Source organism: Leptodactylus fuscus, chromosome 5, assembly GCF_031893055.1.
Source record: "Leptodactylus fuscus isolate aLepFus1 chromosome 5, aLepFus1.hap2, whole genome shotgun sequence".
In the NCBI taxonomy this organism is placed as follows: domain Eukaryota; kingdom Metazoa; phylum Chordata; class Amphibia; order Anura; family Leptodactylidae; genus Leptodactylus; species Leptodactylus fuscus.
In genome coordinates, this window is record NC_134269.1 from 207,466,731 (window position 1) to 207,485,381 (window position 18,651).

Sequence of the window (18,651 nt, forward strand, 5' to 3'; positions counted from 1 at the left end):
ATTGCACAGTTCTCATTAAGATCAATGGGAGGATCGGTCCTCCAAGGCAATAGACCATCTTTACGGCCACTGGTCTGAATCAGTGACCACCTTTGTTAGGTACCTGAACATGGACTTGACGCCCATCACCACCCATATCCACCAGGTTTTCATCTCCCACATCTTGGAGATTTTCAGTCTGTATCATTCTCCTATTCCTTGAGTTGGATTTCCGCTTTAATTGTCTTTTATTGAAAAAATAAACCTCCAAGACCACAACATATTTGTTAAGAAAATGAAGGAACAGGATGTGATGGTGCGGCGTTCCTTCCAATGTTCGTACATTCCATTCTGTGCCATTCGATACCTGTCGGGGCTTTATCTTCCATATCGCTAATTCTTTTTCAGCTACTGGCTGGAATTTCACCCTGACCCAATCCTTACTATTACGGTAAACCTATGGAATCCTAAATATGCGATTAATAGGGCGTCTGTAAACCACCACATTGTTCTCATTTATTTCATTTGTTAATAGGGGGCAGTAAAGATGGGAGCTGTAGAGACATGAACGGATTTGGCTGCATGTTTTGTAAGAGCAGAATGGTATGTGACACGGAATATAGCAAACCTGACAACGCGGGCGCTGAATTGTCCCCTGTCCTAGAAAGCAGGATCCTTGGACGCCACATTATATACATTCTCTGCTTGATAATTTCTTATATATCTTTATAATGGGAAACGTTTCATTGGCTGATACAAAGTTCCAAATCTCCTGCGTAGACTTAGGCCGGGTTCACACTGAGTATTCTGGCTCGTCATTTGGTACGTAGACGCCACGGGAGGATTTGCGGGCCGTATACGCTCCCATTGTTTTCAATGGGAGCCAGTACCGTACACGCAACGCTATTTTGCAGCTTTGATTTTGCGGCAGCCACAAAATAGCGCCGTGTGTACGGTACTGGCTCCCATTGAAAACAATGGGAGCGTATATGGCCTGCAAATCCTCCCGTGGCGTCTACGTACCAAATGATGAGCCAGAATACTCTGTGTGAACCCGGCCTTAGTATAAAATGCTAAACTTGACCTGTCTGTTGCTACCACCAGAGGGAGCTCAGGAGTTCACTATATAATGGGAAGTTTTACTAATACTGACTAAAGATGGGGCCGCATGTAGTGGGGCACGGGACCGTGTATTTTGGTCCTGATTTTGATGCGGGAAGCTGTGTCGGAATAGGACCAAAATGCACCTGCCACTCCGGAGTAGGCCCAAATGAATGGGCCTAGTCCGGAGGGTGCTGACGCAAGGCGGACGCCAGGGCTGAATCAGCCGCAGAATCTGCCTGAAGAAAGGACAGCTTGCTTCTTTTTTCCATGAGCCGGAACATACCGCTCACGGAAAAAAAGGAAGGTAGCGGTCTACATAGACCTCTATGGTGAGGGGACGGGTTCTGAGGTGGATTCGGCGTCAGAATCCGCCCCCTCTTGCCCGTGTGAACGAGCCCTAAGGGTATGTTTACACGACAGAATTTGAGGCTAGCAGACAAACATGAAACATGCTCCTTTTAGGGGCCTGCAATGTCCGCTTTCTGTGACACAAGCGCCCCTTTTTATGACCACACACTGTGCCCATATCACATAAGGATTAACAAAGAAGTGAGAGATGCCATCTCCTCCAGGAGCCCAAGAGGTGTTCCCTTATTTCAGGAGCCTTGAACGAGCCCAATAACGGGGTGCCCAAGCCCCCCTATTTGAGTGGAGCCACTGTTGTAGCTGCGTTTTGACGCTCGATTCATCTCTATGGGCCTGCACTCAGATATCTCTAGCAGTTCCATAGAAATTAATGGAACAACAGTGCGCATGCGCGACCACCTCTCCATTCACACAGGGAACTAGGGATAGGTTAAGAGTTACAACCCCTTCAACACTTAAAAGGAAATCTCCCTTTATTTCCCATAGCAACCAATCACAGCTCAGTTTTGATCTTTGCAGCGCTCTTGAAAAATGAAGCCTGCGCTGTGATTGGTTGCCATGGGAAATAAATACAGCTTCTCCTGTAGGCCGTTTTCCCATTTGTCCTGCCTTGGTCTTGTATATTCGGCCGTTCTCATCTCTATCAGCCATTTCGAGGGGGTTCTCCATCATGACCACCCCTGAATCCACCTCATGCACAGCTTTGTGGTAATAGGTCCATAAAATGTACTTTTAAGAAACCTATACATTTATATGGAGACACGTAATAAAGACACTCAGGGCTCGGGTTTCCAGGTCTAGTTTGGTTTGTACATGAAGATATTTGACATGTTCCTCTCAATTGCACCTCTGGTATGGTACATTTGTATGAGGAGTAGGTGCTACTTGTACATTAGACACCGCGGGGTCATAAATCCAGAAAGAACAACATATTTCACCACTAAGTGTCCTCTTTATTTAGTGGACCATCTGACGTCCAGCACATATACGACTTTTTTCTGTAGGGTAATAAATCTAAGCCGTTGAGCCCAGTCGGCAGAACTGTTGACAGTAAAATGGTCGACAATAATATACAAAAGCCGAGAATTTTAGTCTTATTTCTCGTATGAGAGTACTTTCTACTGTGATTTATGGGTTGTCTCTCTCTAGGGATACCTATAAATTGTTCCCGTTAAGTCCATGTCCCAATCCTTGTAACCTGGCTGAGGAACTACTTGGTCTACTAGATGGATCTCCACAGGGAAACTCAATACCTTCCAAGAGACAGTACTGTAATAATACCCTATGCTTGGCTGTGCCTTGAGATGCTAAGGAGACTACACTTGTAGAGTAGGGTCATCTAGAAGACATGCTTAGAGGAGGGAAATCCCATGTGATATGATGTGATGAGGAACGCCACCTATAGTTTCTCCACACTCTCATAAAAGGGACAGTATGGGTTCATCAAATTTGTAGGAGTCCATATAATGAATGTGAAGATGGGGAAAAGAAGGGTTGGGCACGGTCATACTGGCCCACCAGAGAATCCTTCGGTGGGACCAGGTTCAATAATGGTCCAGCAGAAGACACAAAAATTTGAAGGAGCTGTTGGAGGGTGGGCATCCAGACTCATTTTATTTGGTGGGCCCAATGACCCTCAGTCCCACACTGCTCATGCCCAACTCTGTTGGAAGATAACTTCAGAGAAGTTGGGCAACAACTTACTGCCCTTTGTCCAAGCTGAGGGTACGCCTTTATGGAGGGGTCGAGGAGAAATATTGTTGGCCCAGTAGGCTATTGAATATAGCCTTCCAAAAGGAACAGAAAATGTAGTGGTAATGAGGTTGTTGGAGAGAGGATAGACCCCTGCCCGGTTTGTCACATTTGGGTTCTGTGCTGGACTTCCCTCCCTAGAGGAACTGAAACATTAGCAACTAATGGGGTATGAAATTGGTCTGGGGAATGGGAAAACAAACCCCAGGCCATTCTGCGCCATGATGATGGGGCTCATTGGAACTCCCTCTCTTCTGTATGGTTAATTGTGTGGGTTTTCACCAGAATCTCACTTTGACTAATATTATATATTGTGTTTTTTTTTGTCGATGGTACCTTTCTTTGAAGGGCTTATAATAAGTCGCACTCTTTAGAGGGGTTTTCTTTAGGATAGATCATCCATTGATAGATCAACGGTGGTCCAACATCTGGGAACCCCAAGGATCACCTAAGTCACATGACGTAACAAATTCTGCTGCTGATTCCAAAAGGTGATCCATGGGGTTCCCAGATATTGGACCATCTTTTGGAATCGGCACCAGAATGTGTTACTTTTAGGCTTGAGCCGATCTTGAGATTTCAGGATCGATTTTAAAATCCGATTTCCGATCATTTCCAGCCGATCCCGATTGTGAAATTTGCTCAATCGCCAATCGGAATCCGATCTTTTCCAATCCTGATCCCTCAACCCTAGTCAATGCTTTTCTATGGGAATTGTCACTTTTAGGGTTGAGCCAATCTTAAAATTTCAAAATCCAATTTCCAATAATTTTCCAGCCGATTGTGAAATTTGCTCGATCGGAATCCGATCTTTCCGATCGCTCAACCCTAGTTACGTGACGTGGCTTAGTAAATGGGGGACCAAACCGAGCTTCTATACAAAGTATGGCGCTGTTTTTGGTCTTCTGAGAAGAGACCACAGAGCTTGCCCATATGTGGAGGTCTCGAGCTGATCAGTGGGTTCGTGGGTCGGGCCCTCACTGATCTTCAATTGATCTTTGCTAAGGATAGGACATCAATTGATGAGCCTGGAAAACGTATATATATATATAATTTTTTTCTTTTTCATAAACTTTTTGGATTTAATGAACAATTTGGCCCCGTCTGTCTTTACCCGGGGCCTCATGACATGTTAATTTGTGTCTAGGATTTAAGTCTGTTCTCCAAAATGAACTGTCGGAGAGCATTAAAAAAAATCAGAAAGTTTTATTTATGCGAGCCTTGGTCTGAATGGTTGGTGGGGGGGGGGGGGGGGCAGGGGGGCCGGTGGGGCCTGCATTGTGTTAAGGATGAAGCGTACAGTTCGGGTATACTTGATGTAAACTGGTTGACATTTTAATTTAAACCTATTCTAAACAGATGCCCGTGGCACACGACTCAATGGGAGCTTGTTAGGTTTGGCGTAAAAACGCGTTGCCATATTAGGCCATCGGGCCCCGAGCCAGGAAATCACTAGACCTGGCCTTATACATTTCAGCTCAGTAAACGTCCAGGCTTCAGTTTCCAATAAAACACGGCTCTCTGTAAACCTGTAAGACACTGATCCAAATACGCAGTGACCTGCCCACAGGTGAGTCAGCGGCCCTGCCATATACTTGTCATTTAGGACAATCTGCCATAAAACGAGATGCTGTCATATATCCGTAACTACTAATTATTCAGGGTGCGGGCAGAGGGCCAGGGGGGTGTACATCATATTAGAGAATGTCTGAACTGAAGCCTGGTGTAAATTCAAGTCAATGTTCATTTTTAACTATTTCATATGTGTATTCCAGAATTCTGCTGGTTGTCCTTGGCAACAGACAACAATTCATCCCCAGTGCGTTGTCAGTCATGTGACCCATCGGTTCAGCTTAATGCTGGGCATAGACTTTAGATAAATGTTGGCTGATCCTACCAATTTTATCAAGACTCCCCAACCATCTAATGTTGATGACGATGTCCAAGGCCACAAATGGCGGGGAATTTTAACATGCCTGACCCTTTGTTTTAAAGGGGTTATCACAGAAAGTGGGTGATCCCTTTAAGGGGATAAACAAGACCATATTATGTGTTTATGGGTGAAGAATGGGGCCAAAGATCATGGAAAGTGGGTGGAAGGTGCTGTTTTGGGGGACCAACCATACTCTATAATGGGGAGCTTAGTATGATGTCTGCCATACTGGAATACTATACGTTGAGTTCTATTCAGTCTTTATTTTAGGGCACCTTTGGATATTTTTGTCACGCAACTTTTTGAATTTCCATTCCTTGGAGAGGGGATAATTCTGTAGTTCAATGTCGCAATTCCAGACCTGTGGGAAAGCATAAGAATGGATTTTGCTTATCCAACCTTGGTTAAACAGAGATTACACCACTATAAACTTCTATAAATCACCTCGGACAGGGGCACAACTTAGATCCTCATGATCTACTCTTAGATCTACCCACATCATAGACTTCACATCTGCGGACGAGAAGAGGAAACTCTACATTCTACTGGGAGAAGAGGAGTCCACCATGGAGATCGCTGCCCAATATGTGTCCAGCTGTCTACAAACAAGAGGAAGATGAAACCCCAAGGACTATTAAACCCCCACCCACCACCCAAAGACCGTTAAGCTCCCCCATAACCCGTCTACCCCACGCCCACCCATACCCACACGACCCAAACAAGAATGACGAGACCCCAAGGACACTCGAACCCACACCCCGTACCCACCCCCTTCCACTACCCCCCAACCATTCTATGCTTTGACAACAACAAATGTTTTTCTTCGGTAATGCTAATAAAGCACATTTGATTTGATTTGATTTAATTTGATCCTTGGGTCCCAATGGAAATCCTATAATAAGAATGATGACCACCTCCCATGTATGATTCATGTGTTGGGGGGTCTTTTTAGCCCTCTCAAGCCCCAGTTGGGTCTGCCACCTTTCAACGACCCTCACGCACAACCGTTGGCAGCTTGTCCGTGCGTCGGGTCATTATCCGTGTCCTTGGGTAACCTTTCCCGAAGACTAGTGAAATAATAATTCACGGTATAGTCTTCTAAAAACAATGAGATTGTTAAACTTGAGAAGAGACTGCAAAATGGAAAGGGAACATAAAATATTTTTGTACAGGAAAAAAATTAAGAATTTTTTGAAATTTTATGACCACCTAAAGAAAAAAAATACACAAAAAATTCTTATTTATATAATCTAAAATAGTATCTATAAGAATTTGATCGAATTTCAAATATTTTTGTTAAATTTCAAATTCAAATTCACAAAAACATATAAAACGAGGGACTATAAAAAAAAAAACCCAGAACCGGCCGATTCGATGTTTATATTTCTTAGTTAGGATAATACTTTGGATAGACTATCGCTCCCCGCTCACAGCTATGGTCTAGTGAGATTGTGCAGACACCATTGGGCATTCAATCCTTTAACACTCATCGACATTCCAAACTTTCGTTGTAGATTTCAACTTTTTTTTAACAAAAATAATTGACAACACAAACACGAAACCGAGTCCAGCTTGCTCTGACGATATACAGTTCTCCTGCCAGCAAAAAAATATGAACAATCATCTTTTTGGCTTTTCTTACGGCCCAAGAATGGAAATTTTTACGTAACAATTGATGATATTTGCCTTTCTTATTCGTCGTTGCAATACCAGACATGGCCACAGACAAGAGTGGCACTGTTTTGTTATGGATTGTCCCATCATTCATCATTGGCTTAAACCATTCCAAATGATTGTATCCCACCAGCGTGACGGACGGGTAATAAATATATACACTCAATAATCTGTTTTTTCGAGAATACAATAAATACAGTGATTATACCAAGTGGTCAACCTGAAAAATGCAACGGTATCTTCTTACGTGAGGGCTTAATGCCTCGCTTGGATCCGTTTCATTGCCATGTGGATTTAGGCCAGGATTTAGATAGAAAAAAAGAAAAAAATTCACTAGTGATGGAGCTTGGCTCGAAACAGTCCCCATGATCCAATTACATGGCTGACAATGAAGCTCTCCAGATCTTGGCTCCTTGGAGGTGACCTTTTTCATGTTCTGTGTTATGACACAGAACTCAACTGCTATTAAACATGTTAGGGAACACGTATTTGGAGACTTAGGCTTCACGCATATGGCCACGTTAGGGGTCCGTAAACCATCTGAGCTCAACGGTAATACAAGCACCTATAGATGACTATGGGACCTCCATGTTCTGGTCTGTAGCCCATGATTGTCCTACCACTGCAAGACCATAAACCCCCAGCATTGAGTGACAGTCTGCTGAGGGTGGAGTAATGTCATACCTTGGCTTTTCGCCACCAATTCAGCTTCCTGCCCTAGTCCTGGATATCTTCTGGTGCTCTCCCATGTCCAACTGGTCCTCATAGTCCATGAGTTGGAACCCACTGTTGTAGAGGTAGTATACAGTATCAGTATGATCACATGGGGCCCTCTACCCCACTGTGCCAGTCGGTCATTGTTAGTATTATATCTACTTGTATATTCTGTGTACTGTATGTAACCTACAAATGTAAAGCACCATGGAATTAATGGTGCTATATAAATAAACAATAATAATAATAATGTTGGCATATGGCGCTAATTTTGAAGTTGATTCTGCATCAAGATTGAATAGGCATCCCATGGGGGGCAGAGATCGAAGCAGGATGTTGAAAAAATAAGAGTTCTACTGAACTTCAATTTTGCGGCTGATTTAGGCCCAGAACCCATGGCGAGAGCCACTTCACTGAGTAGCCCTATCCATCTAGGGCTAGTCAATGAGCAAAAGCCATAGTGGAGGCGGGAAGTAGAGAGATATTTGAGGCAAATGTTCTAAGGAGGCCAATAATACAGACATCCAGTTGTCAATAAGTCCCATTACCCAAATATATCTAAGATCATATATAAAAACTGGTGAGGCCCATAGTGCCCTGTTTTGTCCTGACGTTTTGTATGGAACCCCATGACTTCAATGTGTTCTCCTGTCTGTAGGTTCTTTTGGCTTTCAGAATGGAATGAACTGTGGGCGTGGCTTTAGAAAGTGTGGGTTTCTGTGGGGGTGTGGTTGTGTAAAAAACCACGCCCCAGAGGATCCAGGGCATGGTACCAATTGTACATTTTTTCTATATAAACGATTATATTTGGCCGCCCTAAACAGTTTTATATAGACTTTGTTAGAACTCATTATTATATAATTTTCGAGTCATTTCTGGCCCGCCAATATGTCTTTGTACCAGACCCATCCAGAAAAAATATCCTTAACAAGCAGTAAAGAAGGATCACAATTGTTGCTTTAAAATGGTATTAAATTTGCCAGAGCTAAAATCTGATAACATTTCACTTTCATGAATGTTTATAAAATATATTGTTACGAAAGACATCGCATTGTTCGCCAGAAAAGTGATACCAATAAATTTAACAGATGTTTTCATTGAATCTTGGTATTAAAAGGAAACAAAGAGATCCAGTGCAGGCTCTCGTGCTGAGGACCTAACCGTTGTTCAGGAAAACCAACTCAGGCTACATACTAGATGAATGCACGTAGGGCAGGGCGGGGGGGGTAGGAGAAGAATTTTTTGAGATGAGATGGTGAAGAGGTTTATTCAGTTTATCCTGTTGGTGGGCAAGTCTTCTAAGATATGTCACCGTACTAGGGCACCAAACTGTGTCATCCATCAGAGCAGTAGAGGACCCTACTGACTGATCCACCAGAGAATTAGAGGACCCACCCAACCGATCCACCAGGGCACAAAAGGACTCTACTGACTGACCCACCAGGGAAGTAGAGGACCCTACTGATGATCCTCCCGAGCATTAAAGAACTCTACTGACCGATCCACCAGATCACTAGAGGACCCTATTGACCAATCCACCAGAGCACTAGAGAACCCTAATGACCACTCCACCAGAGCACTAGAGAACCCTACTGACCACTCCACCAGAGCACTAGAGAACCCTACTGACCACTCCACCAGAGCACTAGAGGACTTTACTGACTAATCCACCAGAGCACTAGAGAACCCTACTGACCAATCCACCAGAGCACTAGAGGACTTTACTGACTAATCCACCAGAGCACTAGAGGACCCTACTGACCGATCCACAAGAGCATTAGAGGACCTTACTGACTGATCCACCATAGCACTAGAAGACCCTCTGTTTGAGCCAAGATCTTATACAGCAATGGGGCCCAAAGGTCTAACAAGTCTGACAATCCAACTTGGAGATGAGACACAAATTCCTCACTATCTTTTCCAAGACCCAAGGAATCAAGGGTTGGGGGGGGGGGGGGGGAAAGGGGGGAGGGAAACAATGATACAACTCATTTTCGCCAGGTTTCAAGTAAGTTTAGAAAACCTATTATCAGATAACCTATGAGGAAATTCTGTGTTAGTTGAGGGGATTCCACGTAGGATCCTCAACTCTTAGTCAAAGTGGAGAATACACTTGCAAAGAGTGTCTCTCGCACTGGAGGACCCATCCTGTCCTGTATCGCTTTCAATTGGCACTATTAAATTTTTTATTTCCCCTGTGGTGGCGCTGTAGAAAAATTAAACAGGTCTCATTTCTAATCTTCCTAAACTTCTAGGGCTACAAGATGGTCAACATGAGACTAGTTATGGTCAACTTTGACTTTTTTTAGATCTTTGGTTGAGTTAGGATTCAAGAAGATTTTGAATATTTTCTTCATAGGCTTCCAATGGACATCTTCTAGGTTGGGCCCCTAAAAATGTAGAATCCTCAAAACTGTGAGGAATGGACTTCTAATATTATAACATCTAAGCTGAGGGCCTATTCTGATGACTAGAGTACCCTCGGAGTGAATCGAGTTTGATGTTCTTCCAATAGTTGCAGGATAGAACGTTCAACCCGTGAAATCTGAAAGGTCACCTCACCCGTGTTGCGCATCTTCATGGTCTTTGTTTCACTTGTTGTGGTTTCTTTTGTAGAAAATGAAACAAAGCCAATGATCATTGACAGCCTTCACGTGTAAAGATACAATCGCCCTTAGGCAACCGTTCAAGCGTGAAAGGCAAGATGTGTAAAAACAAATACATTTTCTATCACGTCTGAGCATGCAACCTTCATGGCTGATGGTGTAACCAGGAACTAGTCTAGCCGGTGTGTGCTCCTTTATTCGTCTCCTTAAGAGCTGTGGTGTAGACTAGAGCATTTCTCTATTTCATCCTATTTTTGGAGCCTTTGCTTCTCCTTTGTTTGACCATGGCTATCTAGTTACTCTTGTCATTGACTGACGGACAGTTGAGATGTTCCTCACGAGGCTCTCCCAACAGGTTGCGAAATCTCAATCTCATCTTCCATATCCAGATCACATACAATCTTCCCTCCACATGACCTATTTTTTTGTCCCTAAGTTGTAGAATCTGGCCACACATGGTAAGGACTATTGGCTACCGTGTGGCTTTGACCTTTGGATGGCCTATCCATCCACCTGGGTGATGCATCACTTATTTGCTATCTAGTAAACATATTTACTCATCCGCATCTACATGGAGATAGAGGCTTGTAAATGTTCAGATGTCAGGGTTGGTCAAAGGTTGAGGCAAGGCGTTGTCTACTTTAGAAACCCGTTTTCAGTACCCTGTTATTAAGTTCTAGGTTAATAGAGAAGATCTCAGGTAGAATTATCTCTACTGAGGAATGGTAACAAAGAGTGTCTCTTCCCCTGGAGGACTCGGCATGTCCTTGCCTTACATGGGCAGTCAATTGATAAGAATAGACACTGTGTAATGCTTCATTTTACCTGTGGTGGCGCTGCAGGGAAAATAAACACTTTGTTCCAGGTTTCCTTATTGTCTAGTTGCTGATAGTCCAAACAGTGGAAGATCTGGTCATCAGCTCTTTGTCAAGGGAACTTTCTAAAAACTGGTTGACCAAAGTGGACAACCCCTTTAGGCCTATATTCAGTGACATTACATTTTTTTGCTATGCTAGGGCTTTCCAGTGGGGGGAGATGTTTGGATACCAGAAAATAGCGTTCACATACATAGCACGAGTAGCTTCCATGCTGAGGACTTCAGCCTTAGCCATATCGTAGAATGGTAATGAAGAGTGTCTCTGACCTTGGAGGACCTGGCATGTCCAGGCATTACATGGACAGGCCATTAATAACAATAGACACTATATTATGCTTCATGTGGTGACACTCCTAGGAAACTGAACACTTGGTTCCAGGTTCCCTTATAGGAACCCAGTGTTGATGATCCAAGCTGTAGAAGATCTGGTCATCAGCTCTTTGTCAAGGACCTTCTAAACACCTAATTGCCCAAAGTGGACAACCCATTCAAGGCTATGTTTACAACATGTAAGCTTTTTAGATGGGGGCATACCCCAGAAATGTAATTCACATATATACCAGAATGGATCAGTTCACTGTAATGGAGCAGATTCCATAGGGTTCAACTTTGGACTCCATTTGACCTGTTCTCCATTGGAGTTTCTTTCAATATGGACAGAAAACCTTGGTGTATATATGATGATGTTCTAGAAGTCAACTTGGGTGTACTCCTTGCATGGACTTGTCCTAACAACCTACGCAGAAATACCTAGAATTTCATGAATCAAGCAAATGCAAAAAGTTGAATTTTTCCCAAAAAATTTAATGTTTCTTCTTGAGGATTTTGTGGTCCTTCCAAAGTGGTACTCCACTTGGAACAACCCTTGTTGTTCGATTGTACCTTGACAATAAGTCGATCACATACTGTCACCAGTGATCAGCTGTAGTTTGTGTGGAGACCTGGATCTAACCTTCCTATTTCCCTACAGTGCCCCCACAGGAGACATAAAGTATTACACGGTGCTCATTGAAATCAATGTTGCACGTAATGCTAGATAGAACAGGTCCTCCTCTGCTGAAGATCCTGAACAAAGACCCACCCTCCTCAACTCATATATAAAATATATCAAATACATTTTCGAAACGAGAAAACCCCATAAGGGTTGGGGGATTAGCGCGTGTTTATAGGGTCGATGTTATGGTATTTAATGACTCACGTTCACTTTCGGGATCCTGAGTGGTGGACTCGCCTGTGAGAGCTTTTTGTAGCACGTCAAAATGGCCCTCATTGTATACTTAGCTTCCTTTTCATGGTTTAATAAACCTCAAGGTCTCAAATATGTCCCTAATTTGTTGGTTTTGGCCGAGGCGGACAATGTGATAATAGTTCCTTAGAAACAAAACAAGACCTGGCAGAAGGACAAGTAAAATACGGCGTGTTTAGTCTTCTGATAAATGGGATTGTTTAGATTTTTTTTTACTTTGTTGTAGCCATTTTCTTATAGATCGCGAATTGCAGGACTCTGCCGAGGACCCCATTGGGACCCCCGCTAATACACGTGTGCACACTTATCTACAGATGACGCAGTACTGCTCAGTTTTCTGTATAAGCTTATACTCTGTGCATTGTACAAGTTACCGTATTACAAATAAAGTTTTATGTGTTAAGCCTGTGTAGTCTGATCCTGTAGTCATGTGTCACTCCATTCGAGTCGTATAGATCATAAACATGTAGAAGAACATGGCTGAAGGATGAGAGCACACAGGCCTTGTAACCACGGAGACACATAGTTCTGCATCGGAGCTGTGAACACAAAACGGTGCATGTTAGATTTCCTGTTTAAGAATATCAGAAACATCTTAATGTTCCCCTATGTTCTCTTACAGAGATAATATCCCAAATCCTTTATGTCTGTCTACTGAGCCGCTGCTTCATCTCATCAATAGGACCTGGTCCAGTGACGCCCGATCTTCAGAAACTTCTGTAAGTAAGATGGAAGGTTATCGTCTTGTGTTTAACACTTTACATTTCTAAGGATGATTTTGGTATATAGAAGGAATAGAATAGATATATAATATTTGATTGGAGAACAGAGAGAGAACGATAGATAGATAGATAGATAGATAGATAGATAGATAGATAGATAGATAGATAGGAGATAGATAATAGATAGATAGATAGATAGATAGATAGATAGATAGATAGATAGGAGATAGATAGATAGATAGATAGATAGATAGGAGATAGATAGATAGATAGATAGATAGATAGATAGATAGGAGATAGATAGATAGATAGATAGATAGATAATAGATAGATAGATAGATAGATAGATAGATAGATAGATAGGAGATAGATAGATAGATAGATAGATAGATAGATAGATAGATAGGAGATAGGAGATAGATAGATAGATAGATAGATAGATAGATAGATAGATAGGAGATAGATAGATAGATAGATAGATGGATAGATAGATAGATAGATAGATAGGAGATAGATAGATAGATAGATAGATAGATGATAGATAGATAGATAGATAGATAGATAGATAGATAGGAGATAGATAGATAGATAGATAGATAGATAGATAGATAGATAGATAGGAGATAGATAGATAGATAGATAGATAGATAGGAGATAGATAGATAGATAGATAGATAGATAGATAGATAGGAGATAGATAGATAGATAGATAGATAGATAGATAGGAGATAGATAGATAGATAGATAGATAGATAGATAGGAGATAGATAGATAGATAGATAGATAGATAGATAGGAGATAGATAGATAGATAGATAGATAGATAGGAGATAGATAGATGGATAGATAGATAGGAGATAGATAAATAGATACGGTAGATAGATAGATAGATAGATAGATAGATAGATAGATAGATAGGAGATAGATAGGAGATAGATAGATAGATAGATAGATAGATAGATAGATAGAAGATAGATAGATAGATAGATAGATAGATAGATAGATAGATAGGAGATAGATAATAGATAGATAGATAGATAGATAGATAGATAGGAGATAGATAGATAGATAGATAGATAGATAGATAGATAGGCTGCTTATCCACAATGCTTACCTTCACCTACCACTAGGTGGTGTTCACTCTTTACATATTTTGCCCCCCTAGTGGTCGCCATGTAATACCTCACCAGGAATGCGCCGCTCGCGCCCCACCATTGCCCTCATCTACACTATGACTGTTTGGGTTCCAGTTGCTGGACCTTTGGGGATCTGATAAGGTGTTGGCCTTATGAAACTGTATCTTGGATAGTTTTTTTTATTTCAAATTTTTCAAATTTTTACGACACTTTATTTTTTAAATGTTATTTTATGTTTATATTTTTAAGTATTTTATGACATGAAGGCAATTTTACGTTTTCGACTCTGATGTAAACTGGAACTGACTTGTATCAGAGACTCCAAGTAAATGAAGTGTCTTCCAGATTCCGGCTCTTGTGCAGGGAGGCTAAGAGGCCACATAACTTGCATAGTTCACCCTGTAGCGATGGGATAAAGGAGACCCTAGAGCATAATACACACTGCGCTGCTGCAGCCTCTTAGAACTGTGTCAATTTCCTTTTGTTGTCGATACTTGACTCATTTACTACATCTTAGAAGACAACGCGTCACGGTTTATATAGCTCTAATATGCAAAATCTTTGGTCGGATTTTGATGGTGAACAATGAGAGCTGTGGCAAGAATATAAGATCTAGAGATTAGTAATAGTATCATTTAAAGGGAATGCGTCGCCAAGAAATTACAATTCAAAATTTTCCATCTATATATTAAAAAACTCCTACAATTTTGACTCTGGCTACTAAGCTAAATAATTTGCTGACACATCCTGTTTTCTGTACATTTCTTTGCACCAGTCATTTCATTTTTCGGTGCACTGATCAGATGTGCTGGTTCTAATGACACTAACCTATCTATCTGCAGGGCTGGGGTGATATGCTGGTTCTGGTGACACTAACCTATCTATCTGCAGGGCTGGGGTGATATGCTGGTTCTGGTGACAGTAACCTATCTATCTGCAGGGCTGGGGTGATATGCTGGTTCTGGTGACACTAACCTATCTATCTGCAGGGCTGGGGTGATATACTAGTTCTGGTGACACTAACCTATCTATCTGCAGGGCTGGGTTGATATGCTGGTTCTGGTGACAGTAACCTATCTATCTGCAGGGCTGGGGTGATACGCTGGTCCTGGTGACAGTAACCTATCTATCTGCAGGGCTGGGGTGATATGCTGGGTCTGGTGACACTAACCTATCTATCTGTAGGCCTGGGGTGATATACTGGTTCTGGTGACAGTAACCTATCTATCTGCAGGGCTGGGGTGATATACTGGTTCTGGTGACAGTAACCTATCTATCTGCAGGGCTGGGGTGATATGCTGGTTCTGTTGACAGTAACCTATCTATCTGCAGGGCTGGGGTGATATACTGGTTCTGGTGACAGTAACCTATCTATCTGCAGGGCTGGGGTAATATGCTGGTTCTGGTGACACTAACCTATCTATCTGCAGGGCTGGGGTGATATGCTGGTTCTGGTGACAGTAACCTACCTATCTGCAGGGCTGGGGTGATATGCTGGGTCTGGTGATGTAACCTATCTATCTTTAGGGATGGGGTTATATGCTGGTTCTGGTGACAGTAACCTATCTATCTGCAGGGCTGGGGTGATATGCTGGTTCTGGTGACAGTAACCTATCTATCTGCAGGGCTGGGGTGATATGCTGGTTCTGGTGACAGTAACCTATCTATCTGCAGGGCTGGGGTGATATGCTGGTTCTGGTGACAGTAACCTATCTATCTGCAGGGCTGGGGTGATATGCTGGTTCTGGTGACACTAACCTATCTACCTGAGATGAGATATACCTGTATATTTCCTGTCTATGTGATATTTAGATTACAAGTTTATTAATAGTATACAAATTTTTTCAGACTGACCTTTTAAGAGTCTTTTTTTTTTCAAATAGAAAAATATTTTCCTTCATTGTTTTCTTTCAAAAATTCTAAAAATATTCTAAAAGAAAATATTTTTTTTTTCTACCTTTATTTCAAAACCAGGTCCTTATGTTGTACAAAAAGGCCCTTTACCCCCTCGGCATCCACGACATGTGGTTTTCATCTCCACTTTGTTTACACAGTGTTTTTTTTCCCTTTTGACCTGACTACATGTTGTTGCTATTAAAACTTTTACCATATTTGCCTTTATGTTCAGACGTGGTAGGTAAAAGCTAAAAATTTTCCCTCAACCCCCAACCCCTTCCCCACTACCCCTTCCCAACCCCATTTTCTCCAGGGTGTCTTCCCGAGTTTTCCATTTCACCACTGAACTTTTTGTATAACAGCTGTCAATCTGTTCACCGATGGGATTTTTTTTTCTGTTTTTCTTTTTTTGCTCATGTTTATGTGTACATCGCAACACGCAGTAAAGCGTGAAAGCATCTCAGATCCTGTCAAACATACTACATTCCCCAAAGCTATACTGAAAATAATTGGAGACCAGGGAGTTTTTCCAAAAAAAAAAAAAAAGCCCACGATCGTAATCTTATTGGCACAGTGGCCCCACGCCATAAAAATGATGGAGTGATGTTTTTTCTTAATATATTTTTTCTTCTCTCACCAGCCCAGACTTTATCTCCGTTGTAGATTAAATAAATAGACGATTGTGTGAGAAACGGTCGCGGAAGACGACGGCCTATCAATATCTGACTGTAATATTTAATGGCGTGAGCCGAGGCATGGTTCCCGACACTCGAAGTGGCTCCGATCAAAAAAAGACAAAGGCCGAGATTCTTCTCAGTGTGAGAATTTCGCAAGACTTGAGAACTCAGAGGGAATGTCTCGTGCATAGAATTAGACTTGAATTCATTAGATGGAAGTCTGTAAACAAACAAACAAAAAAATTAAGGCTATAACTTTTTGAAAAAAAAAAAAAAGGTTTTTTTTAAAGGGATCCTATCAATGAGAATGAATTTTTTTGTCCCTAACACGTCGGAATAGCCTTAAGAAAGGCTATTCGTCTCCTACCTTTAGATGTCTTCTCCGTGCTGCTGTTCTGTAGAAATACTGGTTTTCTTCGGTATGCAAATGAGTTCTCTCGCAGCACTGGGGGCGGTCCCCAGTGCTCAAACAGCACTGGGGGTGTCTCCAATGCTGCCAGAGAATTCTGCAGCTTCGCCTTCATCTTCTTCAGTAACGTCATCTTCCAGTGTCTTCTTCCGTAGTAGGCCTCGGGCAGGGCTGTCTGCGTATGCCCACAGGCCACAAGAGAATGGCTGCTTACTGTGTAAGCGTCCATTTTTCTTGTGGTGTCCGGCATGCGCAGTAGGCTCTGCCCGAGGCCTACAAGTTTCAAAGCTCGGGTCTCTGATTCGTTTTGGGTCAAACAAGTGTTGGATAGAACCAGAATTTAAATTATTATACTTTGGTTTCTTGAGAGGTGAAGGCCCAGGAGATTAACCAAAAACTTTTATACTCACCTCTTTTGGGCCTACTCGCAGTATCCAGTGCGCTCTCGGTCTCCTCTGTGATGTCATGCACCCATGGTCACCCCATAACAGGCTTAGGTGGTGACCCGGGCGTATGACGTCACTAGGAAAGTGCTGGATGCCATGAGGAGGTCGGGTATCTTGAGAGGTGAAGGCCCAGGAGAGGTGTAAAAAATAAACCAATAACTTTCATACTCATCTCTTCTGGGCCTACTCGCAGCATCCAGCCCTCTTTCTCTATCTCATCTGTGATGTCATGCACCCGTGGTCACCCAATAACAGGCCACAATGGTGACCCGGGTTCATGATGTCACTAGGAAAGTGCTGGATGCCATGAGGAGGCCCAAAAAAGGTGAGGGAAGGTGTTTTTTTTTTTTTTTTTTCACCTGCCCTGGGCCTCCCCCTATTATACTCTTGGGTCTGAGGAGATCACACAGTATGATAATTTAAAGGGGGTTATCCCCCAAGGGACATTTTTGGCTTATACGATCGGTGTTAAATATCAGATCGCTGTGGCCCCCAATCCCGGACCCTCCACTGATCCCTAGGGGTCCTGTTTTTGTACGATCACTCTCTTGTGCACTCTTCACTTTTGTCTAGTGAACTTTATTACTTATTAGTCATTATTTTTGTCGCCCTGACAGAGGATGCACCCGGTGAGGTTCTCCTCTGACATCGATTTTCCATATCTCAGTCCCGCAGACACAAAGGCCAATTTCATAGGAAGTCAGTTCAGTCATTTATATTGTGGAGGAAACCAGATTACCAAAAGGAAGCTCACACCAACATTGGTACATGAAGTTGACATGACGATGCTGCCCCCAGCCCATGTGCTAGAAGTCAAAATAGACATAATGCTTATATCAATGAAAAAAATTACCGAACAATAACCAAGGATTACACTGCTAATACCAGGTGATGGGGCAGCTCCATCTCCCTCCTCCCCCTCCATGCACAGTCAATGACTTAATAGCATCATCCTAGATCAGTAATGATGGAGTCCAAGTACATGACTTTGGTCATCCACTAGAAAAAACGTACATGTCAATGTGGCTCCATGTCAGGAATTGGTAGATATAAAGTTCATCCACTTTTTGTTCCATGGATCATCAAAAGCACCATCTTTGTGACATCCCTAAATT

The 18,651-nt window shown here is 42.4% G+C and overlaps 1 protein-coding gene across 5 annotated transcripts in view; it reads left to right on the forward strand.

Annotated features, from left to right (window-relative positions):
- Window positions 1–18,651, forward strand: part of CALD1 (caldesmon 1) — a 106,520-nt gene that overhangs the window by 19,440 nt on the left and 68,429 nt on the right. For all 5 annotated transcript variants that reach the window (XR_012716130.1, XM_075275133.1, XM_075275135.1 and 2 more), the window contains exon 2: window positions 12,874–12,970. The gene's annotated coding sequence lies outside the window, so the exon portion shown is untranslated. The remainder of the gene's footprint in view (window positions 1–12,873; window positions 12,971–18,651) is intronic.